At 42.7% G+C, this 18,450-nt stretch overlaps 1 protein-coding gene across 2 annotated transcripts in view; it reads right to left on the reverse strand.

The window, feature by feature from the left end:
• ENTREP2 (endosomal transmembrane epsin interactor 2) overlaps window positions 1-18,450 on the reverse strand; it is a 275,220-nt gene that overhangs the window by 233,174 nt on the left and 23,596 nt on the right. The gene's annotated exons all lie outside the window — the stretch shown is intronic.

Here is an 18,450-nt window from a genome sequence, read left to right on the forward strand (position 1 = left end):
GGAGACAGGCATCTCGTTTCACTTCTCAGTGATGTGCCTGCCCAGGGTGGGCATCTGTATCCTGTATCCATATGAATATTTTTCTGCGAGATAACAGCCTATTAAGGAATACTCACAGACAAGATAATCTTATTTGGGGAAAATGTGACAGATGGGCAAATGAAAACAAATGCAAACAGATAAAATGTCAAAGGTAGCAAGAGTCTCAAATCCAGAGACATAATACATAGTTCGAAATTTTAGACAGCAAATTACATGGTTCAGAATGCAACATCAGCTCTGCAATTTTTATAACTCAAATCTGCAATTCTTTTCATCCTCGAAATAATGAAACCAGTTATTTACATAATGGGTGTAATAGATTTGAAAAAACATACTGTGTATTTTATTCTATGCTTAGTTTCAGAAACCACTGAGAATATGACCTCCCATCCTCCCATTTACCCCCTGCCAAAAAAGAAAAAAAGTCTATGCTCACATTTATTAGGATTCATGGGGTAGGGGAGGGACAGTGAGCTTTCCCCAGCTTATTTTTACAAGGCATTCTTGGCTAAAACATCAAAAAAGAATGTCACGAGAACAATAAAGAGTTCAGACATTGGCCCCGTTCTTGGAGAGCATATGCAGGCCAGGGGCTAGAGGCTTGTGAAATCTCCCATTTCTTCACATCTTCACCAGCAATGTGTTTTAACATTCTTTAAATCCTGTTCTATTTTTTTAATTGAAGTATAGTCAGTTACAATGTGTTAATTTCTGGTGTGCAGCATAATGATTCAGTCATACATACACATATTCCTTTTCATATTCTTTTTCATTAAAGGTTATTACAAGATATTGAATATAGTTTCCTGTGCTACACAGAAAAAATTTGTTTTTATCTATTTTTGTATATAGTAAATCCTGTTTGATTTGATAGACCAAATATACCAGTACTAACAAGAACAGCAGCAGCTGATAATTATTAACTGGTCATCGTGATGCAGGCATAGCGTTAAAAATATTTGCATAAATTTTCTGATTTAACCCTCACAATGGTCCAAAGAGACAGGAATTATTGTGCTTATGTTATGGGTGAAAACACTGAGGCTTGGAAAATTAAAGCAGCATGCCCCAAACCTCATGCTAAAATTCCTAGGGATGACATAAGCTTAAGTATCTACTTTCAAAGTCCAGGCTGCCCACCAACCAAAGTGTCTCCTTGTCATCAATTTCTCTGATTTAATTCCCAGTGAGGCTTTTACCAGGACTCAAATCACACGCCTTCTGTTGGTTGGCCATTTATATTTGTTCTTTTTTGAAACTGCTCATTCATTATCTTTTTACTGATTTTTCTACTGGAATATTTGGGTTTTCCTTATGGATTTAAATTCAACCAAATACTTTAATACATTTCCTACCAGAGGCAAATTTTTTTCTGGGCTTTCTGTCTGTATTTCATTTTACTGAAGTACCAGTAGGTACATTTCAATAGAGAGCTGGAACTTTTCCCCCTCATTCCTTTTCCTTTATAAAAATTTCCTTGAATGCAGTTTTTCTATTTCTTCCTTGGATACTAGTTTATTTTGGAGTTTGCTTCTCAGCAAGATGTGATGGTATCTTTTCATGGGAAAACATCTATGTCAGTAAGATTTTCAAGTGTATTAGAGTCGCACAGACCATGCTTAAATGCTTATCTCTGCACTATAGACCCCTAAGGTTCAATACAACTTTTTCTGCTTTGTGGGAAGATTCTTCTTACCCCATGATTCTTTATCTTACTGGTCTTCTCCAAGAACAAGCTTTTAGGTTTATTCATCAATTCTGCTATTTCTGTTTCTTAATTTTTCATCTCCAATTTTATCTTTATTCCTCCCTCCCATTTTTATTTGGATGTGGATTATTGCGGGGCCTTTTTTTTTTTCCTAGTTTACTCAAGTTCAGTTCATTTAAAAAAAATTTTCTTGCTTAACCATAAAAGCACTGAAACTATAAATTTTCCTGTGAGCATATATATCTGATAGAGAGGATTGCTACTATTCCTTTTAAAAAAATCTTCATTCAATATTTGGTATTTACAATTTCTGTGCATTTTTATGCCTTTATCACAAATGAAGGCTTCCTAAAATAGCATCATTGTTTTGTGCACTTTATATAACTGGTATCAGAATATTGTCTAACAGTTTTGATTTCCCCTTTGATCCAAGGGTTATTTGGCCAAGTGCCTGTTTTCATTTATTCGTTTCTCTTTGCCTGCTTGCCTTTTTTTCAAATGATAATTAATTGTGCACCTAGCCCTTTCTTAAGTTCTAGCTTCACAGAACGGTGGTCACAGAACCATAATGTCTACATTTCACTATAAGCTGATGTTCTCCTCGAGACCTAGAATATAATCAATTTTTAAATGGTTCATCAATACTTGAAATAAATGGATACTTTCTAGTGGAATAACCATTGTCCTTTTATGTTATTAAATTATTTCAGACTTTACTCATCTTGTCTGATCTGTCAAAGACAGAAATGAGCAACTCAGAGACAATATCTGTGATTTTGTCAGTTTCTCACTGTATTTTCCACAGTTTTTGTTTTGAGGTTGTATTTTTAGTAAAGGTTCAAGAGGACTTTACCGTCACTGCAGTATTTTCCTTTTACCATAAAATAACCTTAGTCATCTTTTTTGATGTCTTCTGCCTTGATTTCATATTGTTTCTTTTCCCTGTCTCTGTCTTGTACATCTTTGTCCATTATTTTTAACCTTTCTTGGGTCCCTTTATTTTACCTATGGTTTTTTTTTAAGTTTATGGTACAATCTTATTTCCTGAGTAAACCTATTTTTGGGGGGAGTTTAAGCTGTTTACTGTAGGAACATCTACTACATCCAATCTACTTATCTTCCCTCCATTATCCTGGGTACCTGACTTTTGATTTTCCCCAGCCTGCGGTTAGTACACACCCTTGCCCTTCCTGCCTCCCTCCCCGGCTCCTTGCAGCCCAGGTACATCCTGGAGACAGTCCTGAGGACTGGGGCTTTCTCCTTCCTCCACATGGCAGCCCAGGGCCCTGCATGACCCAAGCTTGACCACCGGATGCTCTCAGGACCTCCACTCAGGAGCAGGGATGACACCTGGACAGATGTGGGGAGAAGGGGCTCGTGTCCAGCAACGGTTCCTGGTCCTGCCAGGGCCCCACGCCTGCCCCTCCAGCCTGAGTGAGGTCGAGGTTGGGTGGAGGGCAGAGAAGACCCCTCTCCCGGCAGCACAGCCAGTATTGCCCTGCCCCCTGCTTTATTCTGGGGTTCCCCACGAGCTTAGGGAAGCTGCAACATCCAGGTAGGTGGTAGGATCGATTCTGCCAAACTGTGACCACCACCCCAGAGCATTTTAGACCAGAACTGGACCATGAGAAGGAAGAGAAGGAAAGAAGGCTTGTGGAGAGAAGCCGGGTGCGCGTGCAGCCCCGCATGCTTCAGCTTCCTGGTGGGATAATCTGAGTTTACACACTCATCTAAAGTTAGCACAAACCGAATCCATGGACGAGACCCAGAGTGTGGGAGAAACAGGATGCCCAAACCCACTCCAACCAGACCCTGTGACACAGCCCCTGCCTGGGCGGAGGTGGGCGGCAGGAATGGGCAAGGCAGGTAAGTGTCTCCGACCCCCTGGGGCAGAAGCCACACAGGAGCTCCAGAAACGAGGGCCAAGTCACACAGGAGCTCCAAAGCCGAGGGCCGTTGCGGAGCAACAAGATCGCCCACCCACACTGGCCGGAAGGAGTGGACACTGAGTGCCACTTTGGAAAACAGGCAGTAACTCCTACAGCTCAACACACGCATGCGCCCCCGCACCTCCCCTCTGCACACTCCCGGGAAGTGGGGGCGCACGCTCACCATAGGCAGGGAACCAGAGTGCATCCCTCAGCAGCCACCCTTGATCGCCCAACCTGGAAGACCCCGTGCCCATCGACAGCAGAAACGACAAACAAACGTGGTACATCCACCCAGCAGAGCACCTCCGAGCAACGGAGACAGACGGACCACAACCACATTCAACAGTACAGACGGCGTTTCACACATACACTGCTCAGTGTAAGAAACCAGACACCAGATCATACACGCTCTATGATTCCATTTATACAAAGTTCATAAACAAAAGTAAAATTAATATATGATGCTAAAGCTCAGAATACTGATTAACCTTAACCTTGGGAGGGGGGGTCCTAACTGAAAGTGGGGCTCATGGGGTGCAGATGAGATTCTGCTTCTTAATCCGGGTGCTGGTTACATAGAGATGTTCATTTTGTAAAAGACGCACTGAGCTATGTACCCCACAATTTGTGTAATTCTCTGCATGTACATTAGACTTCAACAAAAAGTTCCACCAAAAAAAAAAAAAAAAAACCAGGGCTGGGGAGAGAATCTGTTGCTAGGAGACAGAAACCAGGATTCTGGCTTTGACTACAGGTCCTAGGAGTCAGAGACTGGGTACATATACTGATGCCTATGAAGTGTTTCAGGGAACTTTAGTACCAGAGGAACACCGAGCCTGGCTGACAGCAGCCAGGTGACCCTGCATCCTCTGATCGCTGACCCCAGGGCCACAGGATGTGGCTGTGAAAGGAAGTTGCCCCCCTGGAGGGGCATCCTGCCCATCTCTGGTGTGGGAGGGGGCGGTGGTCCACAAGCTGTCCCTGCAGACTGGACCAAGGGGCCTGCAGATCATGCCCAGACCCTCACCTGGGGGACATGTCGGGCTGTGCCCTCTGGAGGAGGGTGCACTCCTAAAGTCTCTCTGGGAAGGACGGAGCAGGTGGACCTGAGCAGCTAAAAGGTGGGACCTGCTTTAAACACCTGTCTCTACCACGCTGCACAACTGCTTTTCTGGGGGGTCGCATCCTGCCTCCTCCAGGCAGCACCTCCCAAGAGAAAGGCAAACCTCAGGTGTCATTTAACATTTCCTAGAAGCCACATTAAAAAGCACAAAAAGAAATTAATAATATATTTCCCCAATCGAATCCATCAAAAATAGATTATCATTTTGACATGTTAACAGCAGAGAAAACTATTAATTAGCTGTTACAGGCTGTTTTATGGATGCCACATCTTTGAAATCCAACTGGCTTTTCACAAACATGGCCTACCTCACTCAGTCTGCACCACGTACGATGTCACTTTTAGGAGTTCATCCCAAGGAAGTAACCAGACAAGTATCCAAAAATACATAAGAATGACCATGACGGTAAAAACTCAAAAAGGTGTGGGTCTTCTGGGCCCCACTCACACCCCTTGGGGATTTGGAGGGGCCTCCTCTTGCCTGCCGGGTCTGCTCTGTCCTGTCCAGGCCAGCTGGGTGTGGCCTGCAGGCTCCCTGGCCTCCTTCCCGGACATTACCCACCTCTGCTGGGAGATAGGAGACCGGGACCCATGCCATTTCCCAAGTTCCCCCTAAGTGTGCATGTCCCCCTCCTTCCTCCAAGCCCCCATCCTCTGCCCATCAAGCCTCGTAGCCTCCCTGCCCTGGCTGAGGAGCTGTCCACGCTGACAGGCAAGACTGCTGTGCACTGGGGGTCCTGACGTTCCCCTTCGGGCTGGACACCTGCTTAGTCTTGGTGTGTGTTCTGTTTCCTCTCTGCCTTTAACCACAGCTGTGTGGGCCCCAAACCCTATGTTCCTAGCAGGCTCCCGTGAGATGTAGACACTCCCAGTCTATGGGCCACACTTCCCAGGGGAAGAGCCTGAGGGATCTCTTTGAATTAAACAGAATTAGTTAATTTAAAAACACGTGGGTGGGGAGGGTATAGCTAAGTAGTAGAGTGCACATTTAGCATGCATGCAGCCCGGGGTTCAATCTCCAGCACCTCCATTATGATGACTCACTAAATAAATAAACCTAATTACCTCCCCCTAAACAATGAACAAAAAACCCCACAAACAAAATAAATAGAAACAAATAAAAATGTTTTAATATGTAAAGCATAAAGATGAAAAAATTAAACTCTGTGTTTAACATGTCCCAATTTCCAAGCACGGGCAAGATTCACGCATAAGGTAGACCAGTTATCCCCCCCAAAAAAAGGAAGCCATGTGTGTCCTTCACAACTGATTTTAGTGTGAAAAAATCCTAAAACTGCAGTAGACCCACTTATAATCTAACAAAAATTCTGATCACATAAGGCATAAAGATTAAAAATATTAAATTGTATGGCTAACAGATCTTGGTTCAGTACACTCTGGGGATTGAAGGGAAGGAGAAGGCTACACATAAAAGAGCATCATCTTAATCTTCCTTCACTAATCACAGGACTTAGTCCCCGACAACACCACCCTTGCTAGTACTGCTACAGTTCTCTGACTTGAAAAATAAGCAGGTCCCAACTTCTGTCCCCACATACAGCTGAACACTGCACTCTGAACATTTACTTAGTTAACAGACTTCTATTTAGAGCAGTTGGGAATTCATAGGAAAAATTGAGCAAAAAGTAGAGTTTCCAGGTACCGTCCTTTCCACACACTCAATCTACTCCATCATCCATATCCCCACCCAAGGGGCACAATGTTACACTGGATGAACCTACCCTGACATGTCCCCATCACTCAAAGACCATGGTTTACATTAGGGGTCCCTCTTGGTGCTGTATGTTCTATGGATTTCAACAAATACTGACATTTTAGTGCCCACCATGATAGTATTATAAAGAATAGTCTCACTGCCCTAAAACCCCGTGTGCTCCGTCATTCTAACAGTTTATCACAGAACTTGACACACAGATTAAAAAGTTCATAGGGAAGACATTTAAAAATAGAATTTTTAAAATTAAAGAAATACAAGAAAATTGCCCTAAGAAAAACCTCAACTTATTACAAGGTTATACTAATTGTAACATTGTGATACCAGTGTCAGAAGTCACAAAGAGACCAAAGGCAAAATAGAAATTCCAGAAACAGATCCACGTTATACAGTCCCCTGAAGCCCTGGGATAACTGACCATCTGTTAAAAAACAAAACCAAACACAATTCTACTTCATACCACATACAAATGTAAACATGCAGATTATAGATGAGCATGTAAAATTTTTTTAACTTATAGAAGAAATTATGAGAATTTCTGTATAATATCAGGATATGGAAGTACTTCTTAAATAAGACAAAAATCATTGAAAATATTTACACATTTAGCTGATCAATAGGCACATGAAAAAATGCTCAATATCACTAATTATCAGAGAAGTGCTAATCTGAACTACAATGAGGTATCACCTCACACCGGTCAGAATGGCCATCATTCAAAAGTCCACAAATGACAAATGCTGGAGAGGCTGTGGAGAAAAGGGAACTCTCCTACACTGCTGGTGCAGCCACTGTGGAAAACAGTATGGAGATTCCTCAAAAGACTAGAATAGACTTACCATATGACCCAGGAATCCCACTCCTGGGCATATATCCAGAAGGAACCGTACTTCAAAAAGACACCTGCACCCCAATGTTCATAGCAGCAGTATTTACAACAGCCAAGACATGGAAACAGCCTAAATGTCCATCAACAGATGACTGGGTAACAAAGATGTGGTACATTTATACAATGGAATACTATTCAGCCATAAAAAACATCAACATAACGCTATTTGCAGCAACACGGATGTTCCTGGAGAATGTCATTCTAAGTGAAGTAAGCCAGAAAGAAAGAAAAATACCATATGAGAGCGCTCATATGCGGAATCTGGGAAAAAAAAAAGAAAATAAATACAAAAGAGAAACAGACTCACAGACATAGAATACAAACTTGTGGTTGCCAAGGGGGTTGGGGGTGGGAAGGGATAGACTGGGAGTTCAAAATTTGTAGATCCTGACAGGCATATGTAGAATAGATAAACAAGATTATACTGCATAGCATAGGGAAATATATACAAGATCTTGTGGTAGCTCACAGTGAAAAAAATGTGACAATGAAAATATGTATGTTCATGTATAACTGAAAAATTGTGCTCTACACTGGAATTTGACACAACATTGTAAAATGACTATAACTCAATTAAAAAAAATTTTTTTAAGTAAATAAAATAAAATTAGAAGTAAAAAAATGAATCAATAAAATTACACATTCAGCTACATCAAAATTTAAACCTTTTATGGCAAGTGACAGTCTAGGGTCTAGGAGAAGATACTTGTAACATATTATTTTTGAAGTATCCACAATATATAGAGATCCTATAAACTGGCAGGAAAAGACAAATACCCCAACAGGAAAATTAACAAGGATATGAATAGGTAATTTAATGAAGAAGAAATCCCCATAGCAAATAACATAAAAATAAACTCAAACCCATTAAATTCAGGAAATACAAGCTAACACAATGATAAATACCCTAAGGCAGATTTACTATAAAGCTAATGAAGTGTAAGCTTCAAGACCCCCTTACTCGTGTGGTCGTCCCATGGTATTCACACAGTCATATGCTTCTGCAAACTTTGTAAAATTAATTGTTTGTGAACTTTTCTGAAGTCTAATAAAGAGGGAGTTAAACTGGTTGGGGATACCCTGATGTGATCTGTAGTCATTTTGGTATAATCAGATGAACGCTACCTTCCCCGGTAGGATTGGTGGACAGTAATACTTCTGACCGGTTGCCAGCTCACCCCATAGCAAAATGAGGGCATGGGACCAGAGGTCAAGCCACTAAAAAACACAGCACCTACCACCAGAAGGACAAGAAAGCATTTTAAGATTAGTCCCTGGACAAGAAAACCTGAAATGCCCTAACATTTTACCACCCATACATGAAAGAAACTTCATGGAAGTTTCTAAACTCTACAGTAATCCTAAATATGCTGAAATAAACCTTTCTAGATTGTTAGGGGGATGAAAGGCTGGAGAAGAAGAGGCCCCTGTAGAGCTTGGAAAGACCTGAAATATTCCTGGGAATCTAAAAGTCCATGCATATGTGAAGCTGTGCCCACCATGCATATGTGAAGCTGTGCCCTCCAGAAAGGCCTGAGAAGGCACACGCTCTTGTTTCAGGATGACCTTGAGGCTCTACACAAGCAGGAAAGGAAGGCTAACTCAGAGTTGTCCACTGCCTGGCTGATTATTGAAGGTATGTCCCAACATGCACATGGAGCCCATTGGCAAAGACTGGGACTGTTTTTGGATTCCAGGCATTTAAGGAAATTTCTAATCATTAGCATACCATCGAGATCTCAGAACAGAGACTTCAGTGGCCCCAGACAACAAAGAATACAGACTTCATAAAATTAATCCATAAAAGTTACCAGCAAAGAACAACTACAGAAGCTACAACAACAAATCCTGGTGGGAAGGGAGAATGTGATTTCCAGAATTACGATGTGATAATATGCAAAATGTCCACTTTTTTAATGAAAAAAAAAACGAGGCATACAAAGGAACAGGAAAATATGGCCCAACACAGGAAGGAAACGCAATCAAAAGAATCTCTCTGAAGAAGCAGAGACACTGGACTTACTAGACAAAGACTTAAAATTAGCTATTTTAAGTGTTAAAGAACTAAGGAAACCATGACTAAATTGGGAGTCCGAGACTTGCAGATACTAACTACTATACACAAAATAGGTAAACAAGTTTCTTCTGTACAGCACAGGGAACTATATTCAATATCTTGTAGTAACCTATAATGAAAAAGAATAGATGTATGTATATGTATGACTGAAACATGCTATACACCAAAAATTGAAACAACATTGTAAACTGACTACAGTTAATAAAAAAGAAAGAAAAAAGAACTACAGGAAAGCAGCAGAATAATGTCTCAGCAAATAGAGAAGACAATAAAGAGAGTGAAATTATAGAAGAAAAACAATAAAAAAAATCTGGAACTGGAAAGTATACTAACTAAAATGTTAAATGCTTTTTGGGGGCTCAATAGCAGATTTTAGCAGGAAGATGAAAGAATCAGTGAACTTCAAGACAGAGCCATTAAGACTGTCCAGTCTGTGAAACAAAAAGGAAAAAAATGAAGAAACATTAACAGAGCCTCAGAGACCCGTGAGACACCATCAAAGGCCTCCACATACACATTTTGGGGATCTCAGAAACACAGGAGAGAGATGGGGCACAAAGAATATTTGAAGAAATAATGGCTAAAAACGTTTCAAATCTAATGAGAAACATTCATCTACAAGTCCAAAAAGCTCAAGTAGGATAAACTCAAACACAACCCTGAAATACAATGAAAACCACCAAACTGTACACTTTAAAATGATGAATTTTATTTTATGGGAATAATATGCCTACAATAAAAAATAAAAATAATAAAATTATTTTAATAAGCAATGCTAAGGGGGGGGTATAGCTCAGTGGTAGAGCATATACTTAGCATGCATGAGGTCCTGGGTTCAATCCCCAGTACCTCCATTTAAAAAAAAAATCAGCAATGCTAGAGGAGAAAAAATCTAAATATCTTTTGAGAATCTAGAGAAAATGAAATTACAAAATCGTTGTCATATGAACAGCAACCAAGGAGTATGTGGCAAAATAATGCAGAAAAAATATATCACATAAGTGTATCAGGTAATTGTTTCATTTTTTAAAATGTGTTTTTTTCTAGATTGTATGATCTACCTGGTACATTTTCAAGCATCTTTAAATTTTCTGATTTGTTGTGACTTATTTTCTCATTCTAAATAAATATCCACCTTTATGACTACATTCGTATTTGCAATTTTGTATTCTTTCTGTTAAAGGAACTGTAACAGTTGGGTCCCCTGAAATCTGGACAGGAACTGAGAAAGTAGGAACTCTTCTTGGCCCCTAATAGGAGTTCAGATTAACCTAAACAATAGAAAAAGCAATCTGGCAATTTTAGTGGCCTTAAGGTGCCTATTCTCTGAACCAGGAATTCTGCTTCTGGGTGGGGGCCCTGCACCTGAGCACAGGGACGCGCAAGGGGACATTCCACTCCCTGCCGCCGAGAGATATGGTGGGTCACAAGACATGGCCATCACAGCACAATGCAGGCGACCCGGACCTATCCTCAGAGAGAATCCTAAACCAGTGGTGAACGAGTCTGTACACCCTGGAGAACGTGGTAAACAATGCAAAATGCTACAAGCACGTTTCAGGACGACCACACACTTAATACCACTTGTTCAATGTTATTTTTTAAAGGGGAAATACACTAATGCAAGCGCTCCATGTTTATTCTGCAGATGCAGAAGTGAAGTCAAAAGGAATGCTCTCTTGGGTAATGAAAGGAACAGACAGGCTGGGGAGGATACAAGAGAGAATGTAACTGACTCTATCATGTTTTCATTCTTTAAAAACATTGTGAAGAACTGAGACAGGTATTTCTTTTCAAAGCTTTGGCATCTAATTCTGCATTGTGCACAGATGCATATTCTTAAGATCACTCTGTGACCTTTCCCATCTAAAGCTAGGCTGGGAACATTTGCCTGAGTGGAAGAAATACTTGTATCTTAATAAATCTGTCAACAAGGAGCAGGAAAACAGGCATGAACAATCCAGGAAATGCTCAGCAAAACAGTAATGCATTAACAATTTTCATCTAGTAAATTGGAAAGCTTTGGCGTCTCCCCTCCCCCACCCCCTGGCAGTACCCCAGCTGGCAGAGGACAGCATCCCTGACACAGGACCCCCTTAAGAAACCTTGAAAACATGTGCCTCCCTTGGCTGGAGCAGTTTGAACCTGGAAATTCATCATAATGTAAGTTTCTCCTGACACTATGCAAAGATTTTGATACCAGGATGAACAGTGCAATGCACCTTGTAGATAAAAAGAGAAAACGGGGGACCAACCAAAACACCCAACAATGTGGGTAAACTGGATTTTGTTGAATGAGCCATGAATATGTAGCAGATGTGTATGCTGACACTGAGAATGGCATGCCGCTGAATGTTTAAGTACTTAGAAAACATGTTCACGCATGTCAGCGGAGCTTCCCGCAGACGCGGGGAGACGGGCTCACTTCATCACAGGGATCCCCACTCAAAGCGGCCTCCTGCCCACAATGTTAGAGATTTTTCAAGTTTCACCAAGTTCCCAGGGCACAGCCCTGGCCTAAAACCTCCCCAGCCTCTTGGGCACAATCATCAGAATTGACCTCTACAGTAAATCGCAAGCACTCACAGGCAGCTAATGTTTGACAGTTTCATTCAATTCCCTGGTAACCCTGAGAGGTAAGGCACTCTGATTCCTGTGTCCCAGGGTGGAAGCAGAGTAGAGGTACCTGGCCAGAGGCAGAGGGTACCCTACTCCATCACCTCCGCTCCCTGGTGCTGGTCCCCATCACCCCCAACTTCAGAGGCACTAACAGACTTCAGTACACGTGTCATAACAAGTCCCTTATTCCAACACATCTAAGATGCCAATAACCACAAGACATCCCAAGAGAAGAAACACGTTGCAGACAAGGACTGACCCACAGTCCATTGTGTAGATCCACCTGGGCTCTGCAAGTGTCAAAATGTGAAAGTATGCACATCCCAGACTCAGAATACCTTATGCAGCATATATCCAGAGGAAACTCTAACTGGAAAAGACATCTGTGCCCCAAAGTTCACAGCAGCACTATTTACAACAGCCAAGACACAGAAACAACTTAAATGCTTAAATCCATCCATCAACAGATGACTGGATAAAAGAGTTGTAGTATGTTTATATATATATACACACACACACACACACATACACACACAATGGAATACTACTCAACCATAAAAAAGAATGAAATAATGCCATTTGCAGCAACATGGATGGACCCAGAGACCATCATTTTAAATGAAGTAAGCCAGAAAGAGAAAGAAAAATACTATATGATGTCACTTATATGTGGAATCTTATTTAAAAAAAGACAAAAATGAACTTATTTACAAAACAGAAACAGACTCACAGACATAGAAAACAAACTTAGAGTTACCAGAGGGGAAAGGGAGTGGGAAGAGATAAATACGAAATTCAAGATTTGCAGATACTAACTACTATATATAAAATAGATAAACAAGTTTCTTCTATTTAGCACAGGAAACTATATTCAATATCTTGTAGTTACCTATAATGAAAAATAATATGAAGAGGAATATATGTATGTATATGTATGACTGCAACATTATGCTGTGCACCAGAAATTGACACACTGTAAACTGACTACACTTCAATTTTTTTTAAAAAGCATAGTATTGCATATAACCTACACCCATCCTCCCATATACCTTACATCATCTCTAGATTACTTATCATACCTAATACAATATAAATACTATATCAATAGCTGCCAGAGCATGGCAAATTCAAGTTTTGCTCTCTGGAACTTTTTCTGCCTGAATGTGTCCGATCTGTGGTTTGCTGATTCTGTGGATGCAGAACCCACTGATACTGAGGGCTGACCGTACTAGCAAATACAGACTTCTATGGTTTTAACAAAAGAGGAGAGACTGCCCATAGAATTTATCCCTACTAGATTTTAAAACCTACAAAATCCAAGATCTTCCCAAGAATTAAAAGCAATTCTCAGATTGAAATACTTATAAAAGACATAAATTTCATTGGCATTTCAAAGAAAAGGAATAAAAGTATCTATACTCTTTCCACATAAGAAGTATGCACACTGGTTACAATAAGCCAGTAGTCACTTCACCATTTCAGATATTATGACCCTAAAGAAGCACGCTGCATGGCAGGTGTACTTGTCACCAGTGAGGAGAGAGAAGTAATAGCTGGAGAAGTGACTGGGTCACAGCTCCTGGACAAGACGCAGGGACAAGAGACACCTTCTTAATTTTTTCTAAATGACATACTTCTCAGTCCACATCTGTCTATCTGGGGAGAAATTCAATTTCACTATGTCGTATAAGGATTCCTGGCAACTATATTCAATATCTTGTAATAACCTTCAATGGAAAAGAATATGAAAGGAAATATATGTGTAGTATATATATGACTGAAACATGATGCTGTACACCAGAAATTGACTCAACATTGTAAACTGACTATACGTCAATTAAAAACAACAAAACAAAGGATTTCTGGGGGTTTATGCAGCCCAGAAAATTTGGGGAAAGGTCCATCATGGTCATCATTGAGCCTCTCATATTCCAGACCCATGTGGTGCATTCCAAAATCACTGAACATGGAAAGGATTCTGTCTCCAGACATCTTCCGCCATCCTCACTGTGGAATCGCCCCCCTCTTCAATAAGCCATTTGCTACCCCAGGAAGAAAAACAAAAGCCAAGAGTCTGGCGTTTTCCCCTGGGAGCAAAGGAACTTCCTACCCTGGCAGAGGTTAAGGAAAACAGCACCCTGCCTCAGGAAGGAGCCAAGAGCAGACACAGTAGGCTGAAGCAAAGAAAAGAGGTTGGCATTTGGGTCTGTTCTAAATTGCTTCAGTTGTGCTATTCCCAGGCACCAGGAGTCCCCAGGACTCAGGAACTGGGGAAGATATGTCAGGCTGAACTGTACCCTTATGCCCATACTGGACCATACAGGACCCACAAAAATGGCCACTTCATAGGTTCAACCCAACACCAAACTAGCGCAGGCACTCTTGGCAAAGAAGGAGGGTGTCCCGTCGGTCTCCTTTCCAACACGGAGCCCGTGGGAATGTTTGAGCCAATCAGCACTGCCTCCAACCTCCTCTTACAATTCTAAATACCGAGAATTACTTTCTTTGCAGGGGGCTTTGAGAGGGTGCATAATACACACGGAACTCAAAAGGGTTCTGTGGTCATATCGGGTTAGACTTTCTAAATGTGGCTCGCAACTCCCAAAACTCAAAAATGGAAAACTGAGCTCCGGGGAGATTATGATTACTGTTTTGTCCTTAACTCCTTTATTTATATCCCCTCTTGTTCTGAAGAATATTTTAGAGGTTTTATTTCACCATGAAAAAAAAAATGGTTGCTTTAGCAACAGTACGGAAGTAAAGGATAGAGAAGTGTACTTTTTAAATGTCTGTCTATAAATGACCCGGCTTAGGTCTCCAAGTTTGAAAAATGCCTAATCTCTTTCAGCAATTAAATGCCAAGATAATAAGGATAAATCCCATAAATTCGTTTAAGGGCTAATCTATTTTTAGGTAGCAGATGAGTTAAACCTTGGGCATCTCATCCATCAGAGGCACCCCTACAAAAAATGGGGGTGAGCAGAGAACAAGGCATCTAGAGGTAGAAGCTTAACCCTCCTCAAGGGTGAGGCATGGTTACCCTACTCCAGCCAGAGACGTTTTCACTGTTCCAGGCAAAATGAGAAAACGAAGGGCAGTTCTCAGCACACACAAAAAAGGGACCAGTAAGGGTCTGGAAACTGATGGCCTGAATGAATGAATGAACGGCAGTTAACACTTTTCAAAAGTGGACAGATACATTTGTTACATGTAAAAAATTATCCTTAAAAATAAAATAAAGCTAAACTTTAAGCTGAACATGTCCTTTGTAACTTCCTCTGATTAAAATACCCTTTTCCTGAGGTAACAAAAAGATGTGATGAGGGGAGGCTATAGCTTAGTGGTAGGGCACGCACTTACCATGCACGAGGTCCTGGGTTCAATCCCCAGCACTTCCATTAAAAACAAATTAAAAAATAATAATTAAAAAAAAAGATATGATGGAAGAAAACAATGTTCAGTCTGAAAAAACAAAGTTAGCAACCTGATGTCAGACCCCAAAATACCCTTGAAGTTTTACTTAACTACAAAATCCAACAGTGGGGGAACCACTGCTCCGAGGCACTGGTTACAACCCTCCTAAGAGGGGTAGGAATTAAGAGACCAGAGTCTGGCCAGAAACTGTCCCCTGAAAACAGGGCTGCTGACTCCACGGGCGGCCTACCCATCAGTCATGCTCCCTTCTTCCTCACAAACAGACCCTCAGTTTTGCTCAGGTTGCCAATCCTCCCCAGGTGATTCAAGGTCAAGTGTATCTACCCCCAGCTGCAGGGAAGGGTTACTATCAGCTCATTCCCCTCACCTGTGATTGGGTCAGGGATAAGCACGTGACTCCAGTCTGACCAATGAGGCACGAGGGGAAACCTGAGGGCAGCTCCCAGTAAAGACGTCTTTGCCATTAAGAAGAGACACAAGGATGGGCAATCTCTCACTTCACTTGGGGACTGCCACTTCTGATCGGGATGCCATCCTGCTGGAGGACAAGCCAAGGAGCTTTTAACAGCAGAACCCAGGAGAGAGAACCTTGGTCCCTGATGATGGCACTGAGGCACAAAACCAGCAGCCTGGAAATCTTCTGTTATGGGTTGAGCTGTGTCCTCCATCAAAGATACATGGAAATCCTGACCCCCAGGACCTCAGAAGGTGACCTGATTTGGAAATACAGTCTTTGCAGCTTTAACTGAGTTTAAAAGAGGCCATTAAGGTAGGCCCTAGTCCAATAGGGCTGGTGTCCTTAGAAGAGAAAATTTGGACACAGACATGCACAGAGTGTCTCCACCTGCCACTGAAAACACCCTGACCAATACGAATTCTTCAAGTGCACCCTGTCCCCATAAGGAGGGGTCTGCCAAACAGAGAAAGGGTCCCCAAGGAGCGGAGGACCAACACAGCCCAGCCATTCGGCCACCCGGCCTCAACACTCGCCCTCGATCCCAACCTCACACTCCCAACCCCTGCCCCACAGTCCCCGCGGTGATTCTTCTGCAGCCAGAACATACCACACAAACTCCAGTCCCAGTGCAGATCCTGCAGGACCACACCCACGTTGCCTCCAGTTCCTCTTGTATTCTAATTGAAGTGTTAAATTGTGTAACTGAAGACTAGTAATGCACTCTACCTAAAATACATGCAAAATCCAACTACTCCTCAAACCCATGGCCTGGACCATCATCTCCAGCTGGATCACAGCAGCAGCCTCCCAACCCATCTCCCTGCTCCTCCACCCACGCCCGCCTTCAACATGATCTCCACAAAGCCATCGGAACAATCCTGCTAGAACTGAAATCAGGAAATGTCACTCCTCTGCTCAAAACCTCCAGCAGCTCCCAGAGAGACAAAAAAGCCAAAATCTTCCTGATGACTGACAAGGACCCAGACAACCAGGATCCCTGCTCCATCGTAGTCTCTGACTGTGGTCCTTCGTCTTCACTCCACTGCAGCCCCACTGGCCACCTTGTTGTCCCTTGAACACATGGAGGGGGGTGGCCATGCCTCAGGGCCTTTGCACTTGCTCTGCCGCTGTCTGAAATGCCCTTCCCCAGACACCTGCTGGGCTCACTCCCATACGTCTTCAGGACTGGGAAGGGGTCAGTCAGTTATGCAAAGGGGGGAAAGGATTGCTGGTCATGGATGTGGCGACCACTCAGCATGCACCCGGATTTGTACCAGCCGTGCGGAGCTGGGCAGATGCAGCCGTGGAATAAGCAGTGAGCTGGGTTCAGCCAGGCTGGGGTCTGGCCAGAAGAGGATGATCAGATTAGGGAAGGGCCAGGGAGGAGAAGGGACAAAGGAAGGATTGTAATGGCTGATGATCTCAGACATTAAGTTGGAAGAAACTGAGTTGGGTAAGGCAGGAGGTGAGGACATGAAGGAATGAGGAAACAAAACGATAAAAAATCAATATAGATGCGTGACTGGGACATGATGCTGTACACCAGAAACTGACACATTGTAACTGACTATACTTCAATTAAAAAAAAACTAATAAAAAAAAGAATCAATGGATTACAGGTCAATGTGGGTTTAAGCTCTTTTTGGAGGAAGTACACTCATGCTGATGACTGTGTTGCCATCTAAAACTACGCCTCTCTCCCTGGCCCAGCAGCCTCAGATCCACTGGTACTTACGTGAACAAAATCTGCATCTATGCAAGTTAGCAAAATCCATGTTCTGGCGGTGTGTAAGCGTTCTCCTTTATAATGGCAGCTACACCCACCTGCCTAGCTGGGGCTGGCCTCCAGTCTCTGGGTACAATAAGCAGGAGGAAACCAGCCTCCCAGGTGAGGTGTTCTAGTGAGGTGGACTGGCCTGCTTCAGCCGAGCGGGGACTGCCCACAGGGATGCTGAGTCCTGCTGGTCCCCCAGTATGGTCCATCACAGTCTTCTTCAACCAAGGACGCAGTTGCCACAAGAGCCCAGCCAGGCTGTGACCACACGCCACCAGAGGGACTCACACCAAGACTCCATCTGTTGCTCTGTCTTAGCACTTTGTTTAGTGTAGTCATAGAAAGTCTTCTGTGTCCAGGGCACTCTGAGAGCACAGAGTTTCAGGCTTCAAGCTCCTCATTCTTTCAACTGACCCAGCATTGGAAGCAACCAGCTCCCCCGTTCTGGTCCCTGATCTCCTCGGGCCCTTCACTCTTCTTCAGAGTGACCAGTGGCAACTATCTGAATAGCCCACTCCCCACTGCCTACTACGACGGCCAGACACTCATCACCCAATCTTGGCTGGATAGTCAGCCTTCTGCCCTCACCTGGGCAAATTCTCAGACCCAGATGCCCCACTCTCACTGCCCAGATTGCCTGCTGCCTGTGTCCACTCACTT

This window comes from Vicugna pacos, chromosome 27 (genome assembly GCF_048564905.1).
Source record: "Vicugna pacos chromosome 27, VicPac4, whole genome shotgun sequence".
Taxonomy (NCBI): Eukaryota; Metazoa; Chordata; class Mammalia; order Artiodactyla; family Camelidae; genus Vicugna; species Vicugna pacos.